Here is a 12,411-nt window from a genome sequence, read left to right as displayed (position 1 = left end):
ACCCACTAGTATGTGCAAGCGGCTTGCACGCTCCTGGACAGGAGACGCAGACCACTGTGTGGAAGGGGGCGTGTGAGCCACTTGCACACACTAGCATGACCAGGGACAGCAGCTGGTGAGCCTGGTGCCGATCCCAGTGGGCGAGGCTGGGCACAGTACAGCCATGCCGGAGCAGCTGCTGGCATGGGGCACTGACTTCTGGGAGCAGCAGCCCAACAGTCTGCTGCTTTTGTCACTGCGGTTCCCGGTAGAGCCTGGTAGCTTCTCAGATACCGATTTATATCCACGGATATCCACAGCCGTGGATATAAATTTTGTATCCATGCAGGGCTCTATATACTAGTACTGCACTGGGAGTACGCCCAGTAGGGATGCAGGGGTGTGGCTTCTTCAGCCCACAATAAGGAGTTAACCCTTCCCTGTCCAGTGCGGAATGAGTGCACCCCGTCACACTGCCTTTCACTCAGGCACTCGTACATGAACCTTGTTCTCCACTTGCTTACTGCCATGCTGGTGCAGGAGTCACTGCAACCACTGATGCACCACTTAAGAAAAAGTACAGTTCATGTGGTATTACTTTTTCAGGACTGGCATCAGCTGTGAATTCCTTGAAACTCCCAGATACTGCAGGACAAAATGCTTGTCCATAAAAATTTAGCAGCTGCAAACAGAGCCTTCATATTACTGTTGACTTCAGGGCTTTCTTCCTCTTTTGATAGCACCACACTGTTTGCAGCTTTTAAAGGTATGCACTGTGATTCATTTCTGCAGATAGTTTTTAGAAATCCTATGTCTTGTAGCTGACAGTTCATTTTCACTAAATGCTTTAAGAGCCTTTTTGCTAAGCATTTGTTCCTCTTCAATCCCATTCAAAGCACATATTTCTCTGTACTTAGCCTCTGCATCGGACATCAGCACCACTTTCCCCATTCATTAAAGGCTCTGCACAGCTGCACACTTTGCAGTAGTAAAATCTGTATAAGTTTCTATTGCTTTTACCTTTTGGCGCAACACTTTACATACATTCTTGGTGTAGACTTTTTGTTGTGTGTGTACAGCACCTAGCGCAGCGGGACTTCTATTTGGTACCATAACAAACACATTTTATACTAATAATGTCATGCCGAAAGGTGCTGATGGCTGCCATGAAATGGGTCTTTCGATCCAAAGACACAGACTTGGGTAAAGCTGATGGGTGTGCTAAGCACCCTTCTTTCAGGCTTAGTGGAATGAGCAATTAAGTCCTTTTATGTAGCAAGAGAGCTGGAAACAATGGAAGCTACCATTCAAGGTTATACCGTTCAAGGCCTAGTCAGAATTAAGCCAGATGGACAGAGAAGTGCTGATTGAAAGTGCAGGGGCTAAGAGTTTGGCATAGTGCGTGTGAGGGGCAGAAAAGCCATCAGAGAAAAAGTTGTGACTCTGAGAGGAAGAGTGACCCTGGGAGGAAGCAGACAGACAGAGCTTTTGGGCACAAAACTTGCTGGAGACGTAGGCTTGGGGATTTCTGAGCATGCAGACTGGCGGCTGCTGTTTGTTTCTACTGTGTTATTTGTAAATAAACAGGACTGCATCAAAGGAATACCTGACTCATACCATCACTTTCTCCTCCCAATAGAAACATTCCTGCAAGGCTCCAACTATTGGCTAACTGATCTGCCCAATAAAGCAACAGTAAAGTATAGTGTGTATTTGCTATGCTGGTGAAATGTCCCTTTTCCTTGCTGCCCCTGCTGCTGCTCCCAGATCAGTGTGTTCTGTTTCCTGGAAAGAAATGTCATGAAAATACAATTTGTTACTTTGAACACTTAGGCCTTGTTTACTTAGTGAACTTGACCCTGGTAAGAACCACGTGGTCCCTACCCTGTATGTAATATACCTTGAATCCACACACAAAAGTGCTCCAAATGGTTTACATGCCAACCAAGTTCTGCTTGGATTATACTTGCCTTCAACAGCAGGGCTAAATGCTGGTTTAATCTGAGCCATTGCAATCAGTATTGGCTTAGTGTCAGTGAGGATGTCACCAATATGGTTTAGACTCAAACAGGAGCGCCGCCAGCTTTTTTGCCGCCCGAGAGGGCGGAAGGTCCCGCCCCCGAAATGCCGCCCCCAACCGGGGCGGCCGAAGATCCAACTGCCGCGGTTGCTGCCCCCCAAATGTTAGCGCCCTAGGCGACCACCTAGGTCGCCTAATGGGTTGCGCCGGCCTTGGACTTAAATGGTTCTGATAGTCATCCCACGACTGCTCCACAGTGCTCTGGTAGCCTTTTGAAATCTCCTAGACTCCACCATTTCTGGGCACTGAGCCAACAGCTTTCGGTTAGGTACGCAGGGGCATTTCAAGTGAAATGGTTCCGATGGTGCTAGCATGGATGCAGGGTACCTGCGTGGGTAAGCATGGATAGTGTGCGTGCACTGAAATATTTGTACTTAAGCCTCTTCTTTGTTAATTGTTTTGTGAGTGACAAAAAGATTGCCCCAGTTCTTCCTCTCCAGACTAAAGCAAGACACCAGTAAATGTTACCTAGCAGCTCTGTGTTCTTGGGGAACCAGGGTGCAGTGTCCAGCCTGTCTGACTCACGAAAGACCTCCCCCACCTCTGCTTGAACCAAAGCCGATCAGAAGAAAGACTTACAAAAAGCAATGAAAAGGCCATGGGAGACACACCTCAACCCCTCCAGACAAGGGTGACAGGATTAAGGAAACTTCCCTAGCCTCATTTGCGTGGGAGATGGGACAGGGAGGCATCTCCATTAGCATACAGAATGGAGAACAGAGATTCCAAGGCAGGAACCACACTGAACTCTGGGACCAGAAAAGCAGGGAAGCACCGTATGATGGAGGATCTCTGCTCCAGATGTTAATGAGCCTATGCCTGCACACACCCAGCTCAGCAGTTATCAGACCAATTCTAGTCATAAATCCTTTATTGGTATCCAAAATAGTGAAGCTGCCTAGTTGCATTGTGAGCTCCCTCGAAGGAACACTGCCCACAGCCAGGAATGATCAGTTCCTATTGTCTAGCCCAGGGGTGGCCAACCTTAGCCTGAGAAGGAGCCAGAATTTACCAATGTGCATTGCCAAAGAACCACAGTAATATGTCAGCAGCCCCCCATCAGCTCCCCCCCTCCCCGTGCCTCCTGCCCACCGGCTGCCCTACCGATCAGCACCTCCCCATCCCTTCATGCACCCCCCGTCAGCTGTTTTGTGGCCTGCAGGAGGTTGGGGGGGGGGAGCGAGGGCACGGCAGGCTCAGGGGAGGGGGCAGGAAGGGGTGGAGTGGGGGCAGAGCCTATGGCAGAGCCAGGGGTTGAGCAGTGAGCACCCCCTGGCACATTGGAAAGTTGGCAGCTGTAGCTCCAGCCCCGGAGTCGGCACCTATACAAGGAGCCGCATATTAACTTCTGAAGAGCCACATGTGGCTCCGGAGCCCCAGGTTGGCCACCCCTGGTCTAGCCTGAACAAAACAACTTTGGTATACTCCCTTGAGCCATCAGTTTACCCATAAACAAGTCTAGTGTTCTCCCTTGAGCCATTGTTCTTTCCCTACAAAAACCCCTACCCATGCTCAAGTAAGTGTTCTGATGCCTGGATCCAAAATCTGCATCAGTTCCATTGGGACTTCATCTTCTCCTGAGTGATCATGCTGGGGGCTCTCTGGATCTTCAGTTACCACCACCACCTGGGAACCCCGATCGATTCAAGCTTCACGGAGTGGTGAAAACCCTATCCTCTCCCCCGCCTGCCTCTCTCTCTAGGTTTAGCCTTCTGACCCTGACTTGTGTGATCAGTTATAGTTTTCTAAACCTGACTTTTATAATCAAATTTAAGTTAGATTTAATATTATAACTGTTTTGTTTGCTTGTTTGGCTCCCCTTGTATGGTTAGTACCTGACAATAAATAACTTTCATGGTTAAGCTAGTTGCTTCTCTCTCTTCCCCCCCCTCCCCCCCCGCGGGTGGTTTTTGGCTTCCCCATTCGCTCTGCAACCTAAGTTAAAGATCCTGGCAGCGCCCAAAAATCCTGTCGGGTTTGCTCATCATGTGGGTTACTACCAGAACAATTGTAACATGAAAGTGGGGATAGGGACATGCTGAACCTGGGACATATGAGGGTGACAGCTTGGGAGTGCTGATTAACCTGGTCCTCTCAGACGCATTCTGTTGTGTGTGTGTCTTAGCCTGATTCTGGGGCTGGAAGAACCCAGCCCTGGGGAACCTAGGTCCTGCAGGATAGCTCTATTGGGAGGGAATTTGCAGCAGTGAGAAGTAGAGCTCCATGTGAGAACACAAGTGACACAAGCAGAACATTGATAGAATTACAGACCACCACCCCCACACCACCACCCCACTCCCCCCCCCAACACACACAGCCCTAATAAGGGGCGGGATAGCTCAGTGCTTTGTGTATTGGCCTGTTAAACCCAGGATTGTGAGCTCAATCCTTGAGGGGGCCATTTAGGGATATGGGGCAAAAATCTGTTGGATGATTTAATTGGGGATTGGCCCTGCTTTGAGCAGGGGGTTGGACTAGATGATCTCCTGAGGTCCCTTCCAACCCTGATATTCTACAAATTGGGCTGTGAAATGAGCATACCCCAAAGTAATGGGCAAATCTGGTAATATAAAGAGCATAAGTATATGGCCCTTCCTGCCACCAACTGCTTTCCCCAAGTTTTGACTGTATTTCTACTTAATTAACCCGGCTTTGTCATTTAGGGGATGTTCAGGCAATAAAATATGACTGGGTGTGAATTATAGTGCAATAATTCATGCCTTGAGCATTGTCAGACACAAAACTGAGAGCTGAGTGCCATCGATGCAACTAGGCATGAATTATTGCACCATAATTCAAGCCCTGAGGAAACAATAAGGGACTAGCCAGACACTATCAATGTGTGGGGGGAACACATTAAATATATTCCTTGGAGTGAGGCAGTGGTGCTGACTGAAGAAGACAAATTGTGGTATTTGGGGCATTTCTTTCTGTCTCTAACCATGTTTTCTCTGTAGAGGAGCGAGGGAAAAGCACAGGACCTGGCGTAACCTAGCACTCCTTTAAGGGAAAAACTGTCTGTGTGCAGACCAGCTGTCACTTGGGAACTATCTGTTCAGTTCTCCGTCTCTGTTTTGAATATTCAACACCTGTCATGCCAAAGAACTCTAAAACACTTTATAAACTTAGTACAAACTATAGACAAAGATCGCTTCACCTGCCATGGAAAGAGTCAGAGCTCAAGAGGAGGAGGAGACAGAAGGAACATCTGAACTAGAGGGTGTGACTTGCAAGAGGAATTCATTTATATCACAGGTGTAGGTCAAAGCAGGTGCAAACATGTCTCTGGCTACATCCTGGCAAAGAGACCACTTGTGGTGACTGGAGAAAGACCTATTTAGGTGATCTGCCAGCTCATTCTGTGCCTCGAAAGATAAGAGGCCTTGAGGTTGATTGAATGGGCTATACAAAATTCCCATAGGTCAGTTGTTTCCTGACAAAGGAGGGAAGAGCAAGCTCCTTCCTGACTGTTTAGGCTGCACAATTGTCCATAAGGACAAATTAACTTTTGCCCTTGATGTGAGATGGGAACATCTGACAGGCAAAACAAACCACTCTGAGCTCTCTGATGGTGGTATGAAGAGAGAACTGTGCACAAGACCAAAGGCCCTGAGTTCTGAGGGCACCAGGTGGGCTCCCAACCCTCGTCTGAGACCACAAACATTTTGAGGATCCAGCCACCACTCTAGCGAGATGAGGCCCTGTGATGGTGTTGTGAGTACAGTGTCCACATGAAGATGGCTTGGCAAGTACACTGGGGCCAGCCCAGGGCCAGTGCAAGGATATTTTGCGCCCTAGGCGAAACTTCCACCTTGCGCCCCCCCCCCCCCCCATCAATTAATTGAGGGGCAAATCCCAACGAGCCTTTATAGACCCCAGGGGCCAGCCTGCCCAGGGGCCAGCCATGCCCAGGGGCTGCTCCCCAGACCAGGTTCCCCCCTCCCCGCCCCCTGAACTCCCCTGGAGGGTGCACAGCCCTCCCATGAGCCCTCCCCACCCCACCCCACCCCCGTGGTCCCCGCCCCGAGTCCACTCACTGGCTTTGCCGGGCTTGGGCCGCTGCAGCAGTTCGGCAGGGAGGAGCCGCCTTCTGGAGGCACTGGAGAGCCAGAGCATCGGCAAGCCCCAGCCATGGAGGAGCCAGCGCGGCGCAGGGGGGCAGCAGCCCTGCAAAAGTGGTGGCGCGGCCGCGCCCCCCGCCCCTCCTGCCCAGGCTGCGGCCAGGCACCCCCCCCAGGAGCTCCTACAGGCTGCAGCGGCTGCAGGCCTGCCATGCGACCCCCGACTCCCCCCTGCCACGGTCGGGCTCTGCGGCTCCCGGGAGTGTGAGCCGCCACTGCTGCTGCACCTCCCAGAGTAGGCTCAGGGCCCTGCGCCCTGGTAGCTCACATGCCTGGGAGCCGCAGAGCCCGAGCATGGCGAGGGGGGAGCCGGGGGGCACACGGGGGCCTCCCACCACATACAAATGCTGCAGCCTGCAGGAGCCCCTGGGGGGGGAGGGCGCGCCAGGCCGCAGCCTGGGCAGGAGGGGCAGGGGGCGCGGCTGCTCCCCGCTAGCGGTGCCGCCGCCTTTGCAGGGCTGCTGCCCCCCTGTGCCGCGCTGGCTCCTCCATGGCTGGGGCTCGCCACCCCCACAACCAACGCTCTGGCTCTCCGGTGCCTCTGGAAGGCAGCTCCTCCCTGCTGAGCCAGGGCACCGCTTTTTTAGGGTTACCATATTTCAACAATCAAAAAAGAGGATGGGGGGGAAAGCCCCACCCACATCCACTCCCTCCCACTTCCCGCCCCCCTCAGAATGCCCAACCCCCCCACCCCCCGTTCCTTGTCCCCTGACTGCCACCTCCTGAGACTCTCCACCCTACCTGTCCCCTGGCTGCCCCAACCCTTATCCACACCCACACCCCCAGACAGACCCCCGGGACTCCCACGCCCCATCCAACCACTCCCTGCCCCCTGAGAGACCCCCCCAGAACTCCCGACCCATCCAACCCTCCCCCCACCCCCGGACAGCCCCTTACCACCATGCTGCTCCAGCCGCTGGCTCCACGTGGAGCCAAAACAAACAGGCTGCGGAGCCCACAGCCCCTCCACCGCAGCATGCTGGCGACGCAACGCTGAGGCAGGGGGAGAGCGGGGGAGGGACTCTGCCTGCTGGAGGCCAATGGGAGCGGCTAAATCAGGCCAGGCGCCCAATCAGCCGCGCCGCACTCTGTGTGAAGGGAAAGGAGGGGAGGGGAGGGAGGAAAAATCTTGGACGCCCCGAACCACTTGGCACCCTAGGCGACCGCCTAGTTTGCACCGGCCCTGGGCCAGCCACTTCTGGAGAGGTCTGAGGTGCAGTCTCGCATGTTGTACCATGTAAGTGCATGAGGCCATGTGGCCTAGGAGCCTCATATAGTTTCTGGCTGTTGTGAATAGATGACATTTGAGGTGTGTCACTAGAGTTGCCAATTGTCCAGTTTTCGACCAGAACGCCCGGTCGAAAAGGGACCCTGGCGGCTCCTGTCAGCACTGCTGACCGGGCCATTAAAAGTCCAGTTGTTGGTGCAGGCAGGCTCCCTACCAGCTCCGCGCAACTCCTGGGAAGCTGCTGGCATCTCCCTCTGGGTCCTAGGTGGAGGGACAGCCACAGGGGTTCTGCGCTGCACCCCAAACCCTTCATCCTTGGCCCCACCCCAGAGCCACAGCCAGAGCCCTCACCCCCTTCCGCATCCCAACCCCCTGCCCCAACCCAGGGCCCTCTCTTGCACCCCAAACCCTTCATCTCTGGCCCCACCCCAGATTAATACTGGATATTTCCTAAAAGATATTCTCTAATTCAAACTGGAATTAATTTAGGGAAATCCTATGGCCTGTGTTATGGAGGAGGTCAGACTAAATGATCACAATGGTCCCTACTGGTCATACAATCTATTAATCTTTTCTCTTCCTACAGTCCCTTACTGTCTATACATTTTCCAACTTCTAGAGCAAATGAGGCAGGTTCCTACAAACAACAGCCTCATTCATAGAATCATAGAATATCAGGGTTGGAAGGGACCTCAGGAGGTCATCTAGTCCAACCCCCTGCTCAAAGCAGGACCAATTCCCAACTAAATCATCCCAGCCAGGGCTTTGTCAAGCCTGACCTTAAAAACCTTAAGGAAGGAGATTCCACCACCTCCCTAGGTAACCCATTCCAGTGCTTCACCACCCTCCTAGGGAAAAAGTTTTTCCTAATATCCAGCCTAAACCGCCCCCACTGCAACTTGAGACCATTACTCCTTGTTCTGTCATCTGGTACCACTGAGGGTACGTCTATACTTACCCGCTGGTTCGGCGGCAAGCAATCGATCTTCTGGGATCGATTTATCACGTCTTGTCTAGACGCGATAAATCGATCCCAGAAGTGCTCGCCGTCAACGCCGGTACTCCTGCGCCGCGAGAGGAGTACGCGGAGTCGAGGGGGGAGCCTGCCTGCCGCGTGTGGACCCACGGTAAGTACCTTTAAGTTCGAACTAAGATACTTCGACTTCAGCTACGTTATTCACGTAGCTGAAGTTGCGTATCTTAGTTCGAACTGGGGGTTTAGTGTGGATCAGCCCTGAGAACAGTCTAGATCTATCCTCTTTGGAACCCCCTTTCAGGTAGTTGAAAGCAGCTATCAAATCCCCCCCTCATTCTTCTCTTCTGCCGACTAAACAATCCCAGTTCCCTCAGCCTCTCCTCATAAGTCATGTGCTCCAGCCCCCTAATCTTTTTTTTTTTTTTTGCCCTCCGCTGGACTCTCTCCAATTTTTCCACATCCTTCTTGTAGTGTGGGGCCCAAAACTGGACACAGTACTTCAGATGAGGCCTCACCAATACCGAATAGAGGGGAATGATCACGTCCCTCGATCTGCTGGCAATGCTCCTACTTATACAGCCTAAAATGCCGTTAGCCTTCTTGGCAACAAGGGCACACTGTTGACTCGTATCCAGCTTCTCGTCCACTGTAACCCCTAGGTCCTTTTCTGCAGAACTGCTTCCTAGCCATTTGGTCCCTAGTCTGTAGCAGTGCATGGGATTCTTCCGTCCTAAGTGCAGGACTCTGCAGTGAGTGGCTAAGAGGTCGGGAAGGAAGGGCAGGCGTTAAGGGTCTGTTTTCACACTGGAGGCAGGTACCAGCACAGGTCCCTCAAGGATCTGGAGAGGGACCTGTGCTTATCCACAGATGAGCTGGAAAAGGGGGTGAAGAGTCAGGTGGCAAAATTGACAGACGATGCAAACTTTCTCAACACAGTCAAGTCCAAAGCTGAGTGCGAAGACTTGCAAAGGGGTCTGCCGAAACTGGGGGACTGGGCAAGAAAATGGCAGATGAAATTCAGTGTTGATAATTTTTCCGATCTGCGTTACTTTCCACTTAACCCCAACTCTGCCTTCCAAAGGATGGGGTCTAAATTAGCTGTTCCCACTCAAGAAAGAGGTTTTGGAGCATGGTGGTGGAGAATTCTCTGAAAACATCCGCTCGATGGGCAGCGGCAGTGGAAAAAGCTCAGAGAAGCATGTTAGGAAGCATTAGGAGAAGGATAGAGAATAAAGGAGAAACGAACAGAACACCTCTATATCAACCCCATAAGCGGTTCCCAAAAGAAGGAGATGAGTTCGTGGAGGATCGGTCCCTCAACAGCTGTTAGCAAAGATGGTCAGGGGCACGAGCCCATGCTCCGCGGGTCCCGAAACCTCCAGCTGCCAGAAGGTGGGGGAGGGGGCGACTCAGTCAAAACTGTCCTCTTCTCTTCGTCCCCGGCATGGGACGGGATGCTGTGAGAAGAGAGGCTCTTGCAGCAGATGGAGCACTGGTCTGACCCACTTTGTCCGCTCTCTGGAGGGGCCAGTGGCAGGGGTAGCCAGGTGGGCTGTTTCTGTCTTCAGGCAGGTGATGTGACACGCTGTCCTGTAGGTGAACTGAAGTGTGCTGTCAGGTGGCAAAGAGCACGGAGCTGGCAGTGGCAGGAGCCTTCTTAGCGCAGCCAGCATCGCATCAGTCTCGTAATCTGGAGGTCATGAGTTTGATCCTCAGAGAAGGCAAGCTGAGCCTTTTGCCTTGGCCCTTCTGGCTGACCATTCCCTGCAGTCAGCTGGAGTGCAGAGGTGCCTGTGCTGCGTTTTACCACACGGGGGGGGTCCAGCACATATCATCTCCCTGATGGTCTAGTGGTCAGGATTCAGTGTTTTCACCGCTGCAGCCTGGGTTCAATTCCTGGTCAGGGAACCTTTGGCAGCCTAGAGCCTGTTTTCATGCGCTGCCCAGGCCTTTCAATTTAGTGTATTCTAAATTCTTCTTTCTCCTTTTCCAGTGTCTCTTTCTTTTCTCCTTCGTTCACCTTCCCCCATCCTTCCTTTCAAACTCCAATGTCCTCCAGGGCCTGCTCTCAAAGGGCCTTTGACCTGTTCTCTGGCTGCTCCTGGCACTGCTGGCTATCTCATACATGGCCCTAGCTGGTCTTGGGCCCAGGTACAGAGGCAGCCTTTCTCCCTGGTGGTCTAGTGGTCAAGATTTGGTGCTCTCACTACTGTTCCCTGGGTTTGATTCCCAGTCAGGGAAGCTCTTCCTTTGCCACCTCTCTTGACACAGGGGAGTGGGGTCCAAGTACGGCAAAAATGGGAAGCAGCTTGTCCTGCAATCAGCAAGTGGAGATGCGCTTCTTCATTTAGTCCCATGGGAACTGGAAGTCAAAGCCAAGTGAGGAAAATAGAAAGGAGCATGAACTCTGGCAAGTCCAGTGTCAAGGGAGCATAAGGCAGGCCAAGAAAGTATTTGAAGAGCAACTAGTTAGAGACATAAGAACATAGGAATTGCCCTACTGGGTCAGACCAAAGGTCCATCTAGCCCGGTATCCTGTCTTCCGACAGTGGCCAGTGCCAGGTGCTCCAGAAGGAATGAACAGAACAAGTAATCATCAAGTGATCCATCCCCTGTTGCTCATTCCCAGCTTCTGGCAAACAGAGGCTAGGGACACCATTCCTGCCCATCCTGGCTAATAGCCATTGATGGACCTATCCTCCATGAATTTATCTAGTTCTTTTTTGAACCCTGTTATGATCTTGGTCTTCACAACTGTGACGTTGCACTCCATATGTTTTGTGGAAATATGCTTATGAGGGTAAATATGATGTAACTGGAATATGCTTTATGCAAAAGGTCTCTTGTAAGGTATCATAACAAAGGTTATAACTTACTGAACATATTCCTCCTATTGGTATACATGTATCATTCTTGTATCTGAAGCTAGAAATTAATGAAGTATACCTCTGAGGTCCTATTGTAATTATGCAAAGTGTGGGCCATTAATGGTGGTTTAGCATCTTGAAGACTCCCATTGACTAGGACAATTGGTTGTAAATGGTTTGTTTACCTGCAAGCCTTCCTGTGTACGTGTAGGCCAGCCCGTGGGTAATGAAGAATGAAGTCTTACAGTGACATGTGACCATGTCACCTGATACTGGAATCCATCTTAAACCTGAAGGAGGCGTGGGGACCCAGAGAAACAAAAGATTCCCACCTTGTGCCAAAGATATACAAGACGGTGGAACAGAACAAAGGGAGCTTCCAGGCGTGAGAAAGCCCCTAGTTTCCACCTAAGATGTCTGCTGGAAATGACAAGGACTGTAGCAGGGGAAAGGATTGGGCCCAGACTAGGAAGGAGTCTAGTCTGTGAAAGAAGCTTGTTGGAACATCTCTGCGGGTGAGATTTACCTGTAATCAGTTTCTTAATGTATTAGGCATAGACTTGCGTGTTTTGTTTTATTTTGCTTGGTAACTTACTTTATTCTGTCTGTTATTACTTGGAACCACTTAAATCCTACTTTTTATACTTAATGAAATCACTTTTGTTTATTGATAAACCCAGAGTAAGTGATTAATACCTGGGAAGGGCCTCTCCTGGATCATAGAATCATAGAATATCAGGGTTGGAAGGGACCTCAGGAGGTCATCTAGTCCAACCCCCTGCTCAAAGCAGGACCAATCCCCAACCAAATCATCCCAGCCTGGGCTTTGTCAAGCCTGACCTTAAAAACCTCTAAGGAAGGAGATTCCACTACCTCCCTAGGTAACCCATTCCAATGCTTCACCACCCTCCTAGTGAAAAAGTTTTTCCTAATATCCAACCTAAACCTCCCCCACTGCAACTTGAGACCATTACTCCTTGTTCTGTCATCTGGTACCACTGAGGGTACGTCTATACTTACCCGCTGGTTCGGCGGCAAGCAATCGATCTTCTGGGATCGATTTATCGCGTCTTGTCTAGATGCGATAAATCGATCCCAGAAGTGCTCGCCGTCAATGCCGGTACTCCTGCTCCGCGAGAGGAGTACGCGGAGTCGAGGGG

At 51.5% G+C, this 12,411-nt stretch overlaps 1 non-coding gene across 1 annotated transcript; it reads left to right on the top strand.

The window, feature by feature from the left end:
* Positions 1-10,220: 10,220 nt before the first annotated feature.
* TRNAE-UUC (transfer RNA glutamic acid (anticodon UUC)) lies at positions 10,221-10,292 on the top strand. Its single transcript has one exon. It is a non-coding gene; the product is annotated as a tRNA-Glu (tRNA).
* Positions 10,293-12,411: the final 2,119 nt, after the last annotated feature.

Source organism: Emys orbicularis, chromosome 18 (assembly GCF_028017835.1).
Source record: "Emys orbicularis isolate rEmyOrb1 chromosome 18, rEmyOrb1.hap1, whole genome shotgun sequence".
NCBI lineage: Eukaryota > Metazoa > Chordata > Testudines > Emydidae > Emys > Emys orbicularis.
The sequence above is the reverse complement of the archived record's forward strand: the minus strand, read 5'-3'. Positions and strand labels throughout refer to the sequence as shown.